Source organism: Melanotaenia boesemani, chromosome 18 (assembly GCF_017639745.1).
Source record: "Melanotaenia boesemani isolate fMelBoe1 chromosome 18, fMelBoe1.pri, whole genome shotgun sequence".
NCBI lineage: Eukaryota > Metazoa > Chordata > Actinopteri > Atheriniformes > Melanotaeniidae > Melanotaenia > Melanotaenia boesemani.
In genome coordinates this window covers 2,298,058-2,310,139 of record NC_055699.1, presented here as the reverse complement: position 1 = coordinate 2,310,139, position 12,082 = coordinate 2,298,058, and the positions used below count along the sequence as shown (strand labels likewise).

The 12,082-nt window shown below is 40.1% G+C and overlaps 1 protein-coding gene across 1 annotated transcript in view; it reads right to left on the bottom strand.

Moving 5' to 3' along the window:
* The window catches only part of rps6ka3b (ribosomal protein S6 kinase, polypeptide 3b), a 68,857-nt gene that overhangs the window by 41,236 nt on the left and 15,539 nt on the right, over positions 1-12,082 (bottom strand). The gene's annotated exons all lie outside the window — the stretch shown is intronic.

Genomic DNA, 12,082 nt, shown 5'->3' with positions numbered 1-12,082 from the left:
ACGAAGAATAACAGCCATTTATTGGAGACACATTCAGGGGTAGAAATGGGGGATGGGGGGTCTGGATACATCTATCCACACCAGAACACACAAATACAATTAAAATGCTGTTAGTCAACACATTTCCTCCGGCTTAACCCAGCTGTGTCACAAATGTGAACGCAAATATGGACAATGCAGACATAATCACACTTATCTAAAATAATCAGGATTAAACTATTCTGTAATAAGTGTGACAGCCAATCAAAGCCTTTAATATTAATTCACGTTATATTATTTAATTTATTATTCAGAACAGTCTTGTTTTTCCTGTCATGAAGATCTGATTAAAGAAAACTTTGGACTTTCAGCGGATCAGCCCTTCTACAGCAGACAGAGAAGCTGGTGGGACAACGCTGAGACAAAAATCCCCGTCACCATGCCAACCATGTTACCATGGTAATCTGTCCATAACAAGCACACATACCTCACTGTGATGTTTTGGACAGTAGCCCCACTGTCCATCCCTCACATTCTCTACGTCGCTCTTCCTCTTTCTGCCCCTCGCTCTCCCTTTACTCCACCTCTACCTCATTAGGGAAATCAAAGTGCTTCATCTGTTGCCAATCAGCAGACTTACATGCACAAAAATGCAACATGTAGGAGTGCGAGCAATCTCTGCACTCCAGGGAAAACTAATGAACTATCACCCACTGCTGTTACCCCGCATTCGCCTGCCGGAGGAATCTCAGCCCATCTCCTCAGAGTAAAACACAACAGGCTGCAACAGCTTGATTAATGTCCATCAATACTCTATCAGAGCAGGAAAGAGCCTGAAGAAAACATGATGGCAAAGCCAGCAGACATTAATGACAGACATAAATCTGTTCAGACACTAATAAATGAAACTGCTTTAAGCTCATAAATCAGCACGTTTGGAGACTTTCATCAGTATCCGGGTTGAGGTGCAGACAGAATCAGCTCACGACTTCATTGTATGAAAAGTAAACAATGAATCAAACAAGACTCGGGTCTAGCTGTGGTAACATCACACTTTACATTTACAACTCTGGCCCAGTCTTCTTTCTAATGTTGCTTTAATTCACTGGGTTCTGCAGGGGTCCCACCACAGCGCTTCAGTCAAGCTGAGGTCTGGACTTTGTCTGACCGTTGCATGACTCGCGTTGCGGCTGCAGGAAAACGCCTCTTCTCTCTAGAAAGAACTACCTGACAGAAGCTTGGCTGAAACTGGTTCATGCAACAGGATGATGAGCACAGCCACAAATCTTTAAAAGAAGGGCTGAAAAAGAAACTGGACCATCGTGAACTTTAACATTTAACATGGGGCTGGGCAGTATATCAAGATTTTCAAATATATCGAGACTTCTTCACAGAGATCGAGGGAATATTGTTTATAGCCTGTTGTAAGGTTAAAGTACCGTTTTTTACATTTTGCACAACTGTCTTTTTGCCATTGAAAAATATTGTTCATACATTTTGTTTTAAGATCATTTAATTAAATATACAGCTACTTAATTTTAGTAAATTGTTTTAATGCACATCTGCTGCTGATCCTTTATAAAACTGCATTTAGCAATCAATGCTGTAAATTCTCTTTGGTTACTTGACAAAAAAATATAGAAATATATAGAAAAATATTGTATATTGTGATATATGTAAAAAAAATGACATATGAAACTGGATTAATTTTGTCCAGCTCTTATTTAAAGTTGAGTCTGACACGTAGTTCTTGGGTTGGAAGCAGTTTCTCAGAGCAATAAGGTCTTACAGTTAACTCTGGAAATGGTCTTTAAGTCTACAGATTGATGGGCAGCAATGATTGTTTCTCTGTAATAGCTGATGTCTTTCCTCCTTGACTTTGTGTTAACGCACATTTGAACGCTCCAAACCAGGAAACTAACAAAACTTCAGCTTTTATAGTCGCTCACGCTGATGATGATCAGCTCATTCGTTTGATTAGCAGCAGCTGGCTGCTTCTTAGCCTCTGAAAGGCTTTTCCTTTTTTCCCCACACACACCAGCCTTTTGTTTTAGTTTCTGTGAAATGAATAATGATTATTAACACAGTGTAATATGTCATGTATTTCTTTAATCTGAGGTTTACATATCTAATTCAAAGACCAGTTTTTTTCAGTATGATCTGATAACACCTCAGAACTGAAAGAGGGTGAAGTTTCTTTTTCAGGTGACTGTGTTTCAGTAGCATAAACTTCTTTTTACAGATAATACAAAAGACAAAGATCCTTTAAAATGGCGTCAGCACATAAGTTGCTTTCACGCTTGTGAGTCAGTCCTGAAAGTTTCCACAGATGCTCCATTGTGGTGGCATAAAATGTCCACTACTGACTCTCAGAGGTCAGAGATTTTCCAGCCGGCTTGGTAAGATTTACGGCTTCATACCTTTTTTTTTTCCACCTGGCTTTGCTGACCTGTGTGCTGCTTTCCAGCTGCTCTGTGATTTTGTGGATATATTCACATAAATGCAGAAGACGACTTCACAAACACTGACTTTAAAATGCCTCATCAGCCATTCTAGTAATTTCTAAACAAAACTAATTCCCCAGAGGAACATTTTATCCTCCATCCTGTGTGCCCAGACCAGCGTTCTGCAACCTGCAGCTCCGGAGCCGCAAGTGGCTCTCTGGATCTTCCACAATGGCTCTTAATACATGGCTAATAAAGAATTACATAATATTTATAAATATAGATATAATAACAAATGCTATTTTTTTCATGGAGTATTTGCATTGATTTTTAACATGATGACACTAAAAGTACCAGTAATATTGTTTTTTTCTATTTTTCTTGTCATTAGGTTGGAAACTATGGACTTTTATTTATTTATTTATACATAATTTTTCACAAATATGTACACCCCATAAAAAAAAGTCTGAAAGTTTCATGTTTTTCTTTTTTTAAAATGTTCTTCAAAAATTAAAATAAATTTCCTATATTAGATATTTATCAAAAAAAAGTTGTTTTTCAAAAGGTTTCTTAACATTTGTGGCTCTTAACACGTTTTATTTAGCCGGGCTGAGGGAAAAAGTGAAGGGAAAAAGAGTAAAGGTTGCAGACCTCTGGCCTATTTCCAGCTTCTCGGACTGAGAATGAACTATGAACCGCATACGAGAACAGCAGTTAAGTCCAGACTGAACTGTTTGCACACTTTCCAAACAAAACTCTGATTACAACCCTCTCTGTGCTGTTTGCATGAATCAGAGCAGCTACAATTCACTGCTCAGCAGATTAAGTCAAGCCTTATTTTCAGGTAAAGTTTGTGAAATAAACTGGTAGAAAGGTATTAAACTATAAAAGCGACACTTTCCACTGATAGTGAAAGATTTCAGCATTTAACCCAAAAACTTATTATCATTCCAGCACAGCAGTAAAAATCCCTGAAAGGTCAAATTCATCACAACAGTTCCTAAAAATAGACCCTTTGTTTAAATTTGGGCAGACCACATGGCAGGGTGGGTGGGTGCTGAAAGGTTAACAATGCTAAGGCTCAGTCAGCAATAAATGGTGAAATGACTACATTTAAACTTTCGGGTCACTCAGAGAACAAGCTTCATCTCTCATTCACACAGTGAGTGTTTTTCTCAACTTTTCTGATGGTGCTGGAGTTTAACGCGTCAGCATGCGCATCGTATGAAACCCTGTCTACATTTATTTCCAGTTTTCCTGCAATACCTCACAACGAAGTTGCACCTTTAATCTAACATGTAAATATTTAATTTAAAAGACTTCATTTGAGGAGCCACAACAGCTTATTTCATCATTTCAGTTTTACTGTAATCTAGTAAGAGGATCAGGGTCTCCATGGCTTAGCATCTCAGAGCTGGTAGAAAGCTGGAGTCGTTTCAAACCCGAGAGAACATTTGTTTTATTTTATTTAAAGTGTGTCCGAGCCACGTCCAGCCCCACGTAAATGTCAGCTGAGGGAATTTCTGTAGAGGAGAGTTTTACTCAAACATAAAATATGCCTGGTTACGGTGTGTAGCAAACAGAAATGTAAAAAAAAAAGGCTCGGACTTTTTCTTTCTGTTGTCAAAGCAAAGCTACATGATTACTCACAACATCCAGCTAAATCTGTACACACACACACACACACACACACACACACCAAAAATAATACAAACGAACCAAGACTGAGGATGAGAAAAAGTCGGTATGACTCACAACCAGCGAAACCGAACAATAAGCAGCAGACAACAATCAGCCACATGGAGTGTGTGTGGATGTGTGTGTGGTGTGTACCTGGTACTGCCGGTTCCTAACGTAAAATAACAGCGTCTTCATCGCGCGCCTCTCCTGTCACAGCGCCACTCAAACTGATTAACTGACCAACATGCTGCAGCACTCAGCGCTGAGGGACACACACACACACACACACACACACACACCTAAACACACAAAGAGGAAGGCTGTCCAGCTGTTCATCATGGTGAGTAGAGCATGTCCTGTCATTGTCTCCTTGGCAACATCTGCACAGGAAAGCACACATCTGCCCTCGTGGCACCTCCCAAACACACACACACACACACACACACACACACACACACACACACACACACACACACACACACACACAAAGGTCATGTCACAGCAGGGACAGGCAGGAAGCAGCAGACATCACAACAAACCTTACATCACCAACGTCATGTCCAGTGTGTTTTTTCATGTAATAAAAACTGTTTATTAAAGTTTGAGGCACAGCGGCAGGATTTCCCACAGGTCTGTTAATGCAACACGCTTTTAAGGACATACAAGAGTTTCTGTAACGAAAACACAATCACACCAACAACGGCTGCAGATCAGAGAGGAGAGAAATAAACGCAAAGAGGACAGAAACAGCGAGAGGGAAAAACAAAATGTCATAACAGGTCGAGAACAACGTTAAAAAAAGAAAAAGGGACAGTTTGTGAGAGTGTGAGGGCAGATCCTGCAACCAAGGGGGAAATCCAGGAAGCATCTGACATGAAATTTCACAGGAGGAGGAGGAGGATGAAGAGCAGGAAGAGGAGGAGGGACGGCTGGTTGTCAAATTCCAGTGTGGGTCAGTCGGACATGAGCGAGCATCTTCCCGTTCGTAGAATAATCTTCATGTAAGCAACACTTTTCCAAGGCTTTGTAGAAATAAGAGAATGTGTTGTTAAAGCCAAATAAAAACTATATATTTACATTTTCTACTTCTGGAGACAAAAAGGAAACGCCCACATTCTTTATTATAAAGAATGTGGGTGTTTTTCCTGTCTAATCATTCTGGGGAAACTCCCTCACCACATCATCCTCCCTGCACACAAACATCTTCAACCGTGTGTGTTTTAAAACAAATTCAAAGTAGTTTATTAGAGAAGTTATTACTGAAGGCCTTTAATCTTCGTTATTCAGTGGACATTTTAAAGGTTTTAAAACTTTGTAAGTTTCAGAAAACTAACCAAGACATTCCCAGTTTTTCAATTTAAATAAACAATTATAGAACCTAACGAGTTTTTTATGTGTAGAAGTCCAACAGTTAGGAAATTTATCTGGAATCGTTTGAATAATAAATCTATAATTTGAGTGTTTTTTAAGCAGAATCTCCCTAAATTATCGCTAAATGTTTTTTGTTGTCATATCAGGAACAACAAAAAGGAACATGACAACATCATCAGGAACTTGGGAAATAATTTAGTAAACAAAGCCACTGCGGGTGATGAGTAATTAAAGGGATTGTTCTTCGTCTGCTTCATCCTTCAACAACAACAACAAAGCCATCATTAATCAGGCTTTCATTGCTGGTATCTGGGCGTATTTCTATTTGAGTCCAATTTAATCCTAAAAACTCTCAAGTAGAAAGAAAAACATGCACTTCTGCGGGTTACTTTACAGGCAGTCTAAAAGTAAACCTTTCGGCTGAGGACCTCCAACCCGCTGGTGCAAAGTGGTGCAACACTACAGTCGATATAAAAGTGGTTCTAAGTGACAATAACACAATGATATCTCATCTTATTCTTTTCTCCTTGTTGTGTTTTCATCCATAGGAAGGTTTTCTAAAATGCTGTGGAAGCAACAAGTCCTCTGATTAAAATGGTCAAGCGGGTAATAACTGATGTCACATCCGCTTTAGTAGTTTCTGAATAACATGAAGGTGAGGTCGGCCTTGCTCGCTGACACAGCATGTGGCAAATGTAAAATGGTAAATGGTCCATATTTATACAACGCTTTACTGTACCAAAGCAACTTTACAACATACATCACATTCTCACATTCATTCACACACTGATGGTGGAAGCTGCCATGCAAGGCGCTCGACCACGAGTCAGGCCGAGGATCAAACCGGCAACCCTCAGGCTACAAGACGGCCACTCTACCCACTGAGCCACGCCGCCCCAAATGTGTTCTCGATGACTAGAACTTACTTTTGTTTTGGGCTAATCTTGCAGTGAAGACACAGGTATTTTAATGTGTTTTGTGCTTTAACCACCTTCTATTACATTACCTTTATTTTTATGTGTTTTTGTATTTATTTGTTTTGGTCTTGTTGAAAGGTGCTAAAGAAATAAAACTGGATGGATTGATTGAATTCTGGGAGCGAGCAGACTCATCAGTACAGATAGGTAAAAGTTTAAAAATAAAAGTTTTTGTTTTTCCTTGAAACTGAAACCACCATTGTTCTCATTTCACTTCAAACAGCTGTCTCTGTGGCTGGAGAACAAGCATGTCCAAAACCCAGGGACATGTAAGAGAAATCCCAGCAGTTGAAGAATATCGCTGCATTTCTCTATCAAACATGGCCAACACAGCTGGTTTGTTGGTCTTCCTCCTCAGATCTTTCCTTCAGTGATCAGCCGTGAGGCATGGAGCCGATGCTGCCGCCCTACAGCCTGGTTCATTAGATCCCAACCAATTAACAGAAACAATCACAAGGCACATTTTCCATTTAGAGGTTTTATTTGCTTGAGCAAGCTTTAGTTTTAGAGAAAACAGGTTCACACCTGAAACCTCTACAGAGGTTTTTCTGATTGTGCTAATTTAATGGAGGCAAATGAGTCTGAGAAGTTTGCTTTTAAAATAAGTTTCATCTATGGAATGAGCCAAATTTAACTCGTACCAGCTCCGTAGAGGAGGTAGGATGCAATGGTAGAGATGGAACTTTCTAGATACACAAAGATCGTACTATGATTTTTAATTCTTAGAGGGATCTGCTCATTTTCAGTTTAATTATTAGAGTGTTAATATTTGAAAGAAGAAAGGATGAATCGGGAGGAGAATAAGAAGAGACTAATGTTCTGATAATCAGGTCATTTTAACCTTTAGTCTGGTCTCTGCCTGTTCACCTGACCCATTTCATTTTACTACTTTTCCATCATAACAAATATCTCTATATAGATATATATTTATAAAGAAACAACCTCTCTCTTTTTTTAAGTTTAAAATGATTACTCAGCTGTTTTTCCAACAATTTTAAATGAAAAAAAAAAGTCTGGAATCCTGATAAAACTTCAGCTGATAGGAAATAAAAAGGCTGAATTACTTTTATACGTTGTTGGCTTAAGCAGGTGAGAGTGGGTCAGACGCCACAAGGCCATCCATTTAGGTCCTCACGAGTAAAACACGGTTGATTCTGTGTGAGCAGTTGGTGTGTGTGTGTGTGTGTGTGTGTGTGTGTGTGTGTGTTTGCTTTGTGATTGGTCAGTTCCTGGAGAGAGCGTTCAGGAAAAGCGGCGCCGGGTTACACAGATGACATCATCACCCAATGACCTCACAATGGAATACCCACAATGCCTTCTTCACAACACGGACACACACACCATGAACTCTGCCAATTACCAGACAGGAATGCACTGACTGATCCTTCCAGAAAAACTAAAGATACTAAAAATATGCTCTCATCTTTCTTTTACTCAATTTCTGCCTTTTTATTCTAACACACACACACACACACACACACACACACACACACACACACACACACACACACACACACACACACACACACACACACACACACACACTTCCCATTCCTATAAATCAATATTTCCTCTCTCTCCCATCTCTGTATCCATCAATATCCACTCTGGCCAGCGTGGGTGGGGCAGAGGTTTCCATTTTCGGTGTTTAGGCCTGGGCGCACACACTTCCTGCCACCCTCTCAAAACACACACACAAAGAAGAATGACCACAGATGCAAACAAATAACCATCCAATCTTAAACCAAACGCTAAAATAACAAATGGCCTCATTTTACACAAACATATTACCACACACAAACACAGTCTGCTGCTTTCTGCCGCAGGTTTGGAGGTCGAGACCGCTTAATAAGGAATGTCTCCTCTCCTGATCCCTTTCACACACACCTGAGCGAGCTGAATCAGGGAGCAGCGTACCATGTGTTTGTGTGTGGGTGTTTAAACGACGCCAGAGAAAGTCAGTCCAGATGGCCAGAGAAGATTAAACACCATCTGCCAGCGAGAGCTTTGTACACGGCCGACACACACACGTACACACCATGATTTGTCTGAAAAATTACTTCAGTAATACGGAAGTTCATCACACCGTCAGCTTTTGGGGGTAATGGGCTCGTTTTAGGGGAATAGTTAATAATTTAGTCACCTTTTTTATAATCTGGGCTGAAAGAGAAATGAAGGTTCATTTGTTGTCAGATTTCATGATTTCAGGTTTTAGGGTTGCAGTGTGCGGTAGAACACTTTAACCTGACATGTGATGGTGTCATGTAGATATTATAAAAGCATTATAAAAACATCAGAAACCAGATGAGGTGGCCTGGACATCTGGTTACGATGCCTCCTTGTCACCTCCCTGGAGAGGTTTTCCAGGCATGTCCCAAAGGGAGGAGGTCCCGGGAAACACCCAGAACACACTGGGGGGATTATGTCTAGCATTTGGTCTGGGAACGCCTTGGGATTTCCCAAGGGGAGCTCGAAGAAGTGGCCAGGGAAAGGGAAGTCTGAAGACCGCTGCCCCCGCAACAGGAATGGATGGAGCTATAGAACAATGTTGTTTCTTCTGCATTAATGTTCAGAATATATGTTCTACCTTTAATTCTTTCTGTGAGCACCTGAAGTCAGAGCACAATCCACCGAGCACTAACATGTGCCCATCAAATGAATTAAAGATGAGAGCTCAGCTTGTCTGAATCGGAAGGTTTTATCTTTCCTTCTGGTTTTCTTTGCAGTCGGATGCCTCAGGCCGACCAAAAAGCTCGACCAGCGCTTCCTCCAGATGATCTCATCCTGCTCCTGTACAAAAACTCAGCTGAAGTCAAAGACAGAGCCAAACACGTTGGTCTGTAGCCCAGTTTTTTGTTTTTTAGGATATCTTAAGATTCTAATAGCTAGAAGGGAAATTTCTGGTGATTTAGGCTGCACGTCATCAGCTCCCTCCTTCATACTACATGAATGCTTCCTACACTCCACAGGTCAGTTTAACACAAATACTTTCTTTGAATTTTTCCTTTTTTTCTCTCAATGTGTTTTTTTGTTGCTTTTACAAAAGTAAAAACAATTCTGAACTTTTTAAATCTCAAAGTGAAAGAACATGTCAGCAATACTATGAAGTACTTTCAGAAAAAGTTGTCAGTGGAATTTTAACTTTAATTTAAGAAGAAGAAGAAGTAAACGAGTGAGAGCGCGCACGTTTGTAAAACATAAAAAATAAAATAAAACCATCTGCAGCTGCTACAAATCCAAACCTGAACACAGAGTTTATACAACAGCTCTGTAACGTGATGCATGTGCTCGTCCATGTGTGTGGTTTGGAGACAGCGGTCAGAGTCTCTCCCGCTGCGAGTAAGTGACCTCATCATAATGAGACACGAAACACACACTGGCAAACACACACAGCTGTACTGCAGCAGATGGCAGCAGATGTTAGTTGGTCCCTCAGAGGGCATCGATGTTCCTAACGCTGTCTGGAAACCATTTTCTGCCTCACTGGGGGCTCCAATGGGTGTGTTTGCGAGTGTGTGTGCTGCTGACTCAACTGTGTGATGACGAGTTTGAGTTTGTGTGTGTCTGCGTGTGTTACCGACTCAAGCAACAACAGATGAAGGTGCTTGTGTGCGCACTCTGGATTTAATGAGCAAGCATGTGTGTTCATGATTGTGTATCAACGAGCGTTTAAAAGCCTCCGAAGGATGAAGTGGAGAAGCAGCATTTTCAGCTTGTAACTCTTGGATCGGATGCTTTTTATTGGCTGATTTATTTTACTAAAAATACACACATACAGAAATATCCATTCTAGGAAACTCCAATACTCTGGAGTAAAAGAAAAAAATCACATAAAGATGAAGATATAATATGCTAAAAAAAACTCTGAAGGAGGAAACAATAAAATCAATGATGACAAAATGTAAAATATCTGCAAAGTTACTAAAATCCAAAGTAAAGGGAGTTATTCTGCTTTAAAGCTGCTCAAAATGCCTGGTTTGAAGTCCAGCTTTTACATGACACCACCATGAAGTTTTAAGCCCTTCAGTCAAAAACAAGACCAATCACAACAGGCTGGATCTGTCTGAGGACGCAGCTTTTAGGAGATCCAGGGTTTTAGACCGGAGGTGACAAGAGGCACAACTACCATGTCCTGAATTAGAAACGTACGCTGAATTTTAACAGCACAGAAGTCCATTTAAGAAGACAAAATAAAATCATGACTGTAAATGAGCAAAACAAGGCCTGACTTTAGAAGCGTAGCCTGGAGGTGTGGAAGCTCCTCAGTTCTACGATGCACTGCAATGCAAACATGAACGATTCTGCATTGATTCAGTAGCTGGAAATAACTGGGAATCAGCTTACAACAGTTCATTACATTTAACTGCTTGAAAAGAAGAGGAAGTTACCTTAGTACTCCAACTGTTATATAAAAAGTTAGATTTATTAAACATGGCAGGAGACAACATGTGAAATCTGAACTGTGTCAATCGCAGCATTATAAAAAAAAAAGACTACCAACATACTACATAAAACAATAAAATCACAAATTACTATAAAAGTCAACTATAAAACAATCTAAGAGCACGAGGAATTAAAGACAGTTCATGTTTCATAGTTTTGCTCTTATTTGCTAAAAGTTGTCTTTGGTGTCTCAACTCATATCCAGTGGAGGAAGCCTGAGTGGTGACGGTGTGTAGAGGAGAGGAACCGTCCTTCACAATGGTGATGAGAGTGTGCAGCGTGGCCTCATCCCGTCTTACAGCATCTTTTTTACACGTTCCAGCTCATCTGACAGACCTTTGATCAGTCTATGATGATATAGTGGAGGAATACAAAGGAACCACAATAATAAAGGTACCACCAGATTTTAGGACCAACTAACATCTGCTGTTGTGTCAAAGCTCAGCAGTTTACTTCACCACTATAACTAATCCGACATTATTAGACATCACCCTGTCCAAATGTCTACAACTTTAACACATCAAGTCTGAAAAAAGTCAGCAACATTCAGAGCTGAAGATCTGTGGAGTGCATCTTAAAGTCCAAGTAAAGCGTTCAGAGAATAAAGCAAATCAAAGCAGTCATCACGTCACATGTGATTTATGACGGATTCATACATACACAGTGTTCGCACTGCGGTGGGTCACTGGGACAGCCGAGTTCAGAAAGCATTAAATAAAGAGAATAACAGAATGCTTGGTTATAGAGTCATTTCGGGATGCAAGATATTAAGATGCGGCGTTAGATAAATCATGAGGATTCACAGCTCTGGTGTAGTTTGCTTTTTTTTTTATGGTGTCAGCTGTTTTTTTATGGTTTTAACTGTTTAGTCAGCTTTGACTATAAAGCAGACGCTGTGGTGATGAGCCCGACAGTACTGATCACATGCTGCCCATCAGATCGGTCCGAACTGATTCAGGAGAATTATCATAATGTCATGGTTTTCCTCAAAAAACTGTACATTTTTAAATATGGGAAAGAAAATACTGATAATCCACGTGTATCTTAAGAGGCTGGAATGTTTTTCTTTTAGCCAATAATTGTCTCACTAGATGCAGTTTAGCTCTACTATGCAGAACATTAGTGAGGCTTCTCACTGATATATAATAAGTTGTGGCGGTTGCACAGTAAAGATTTTCAGCAACGTGA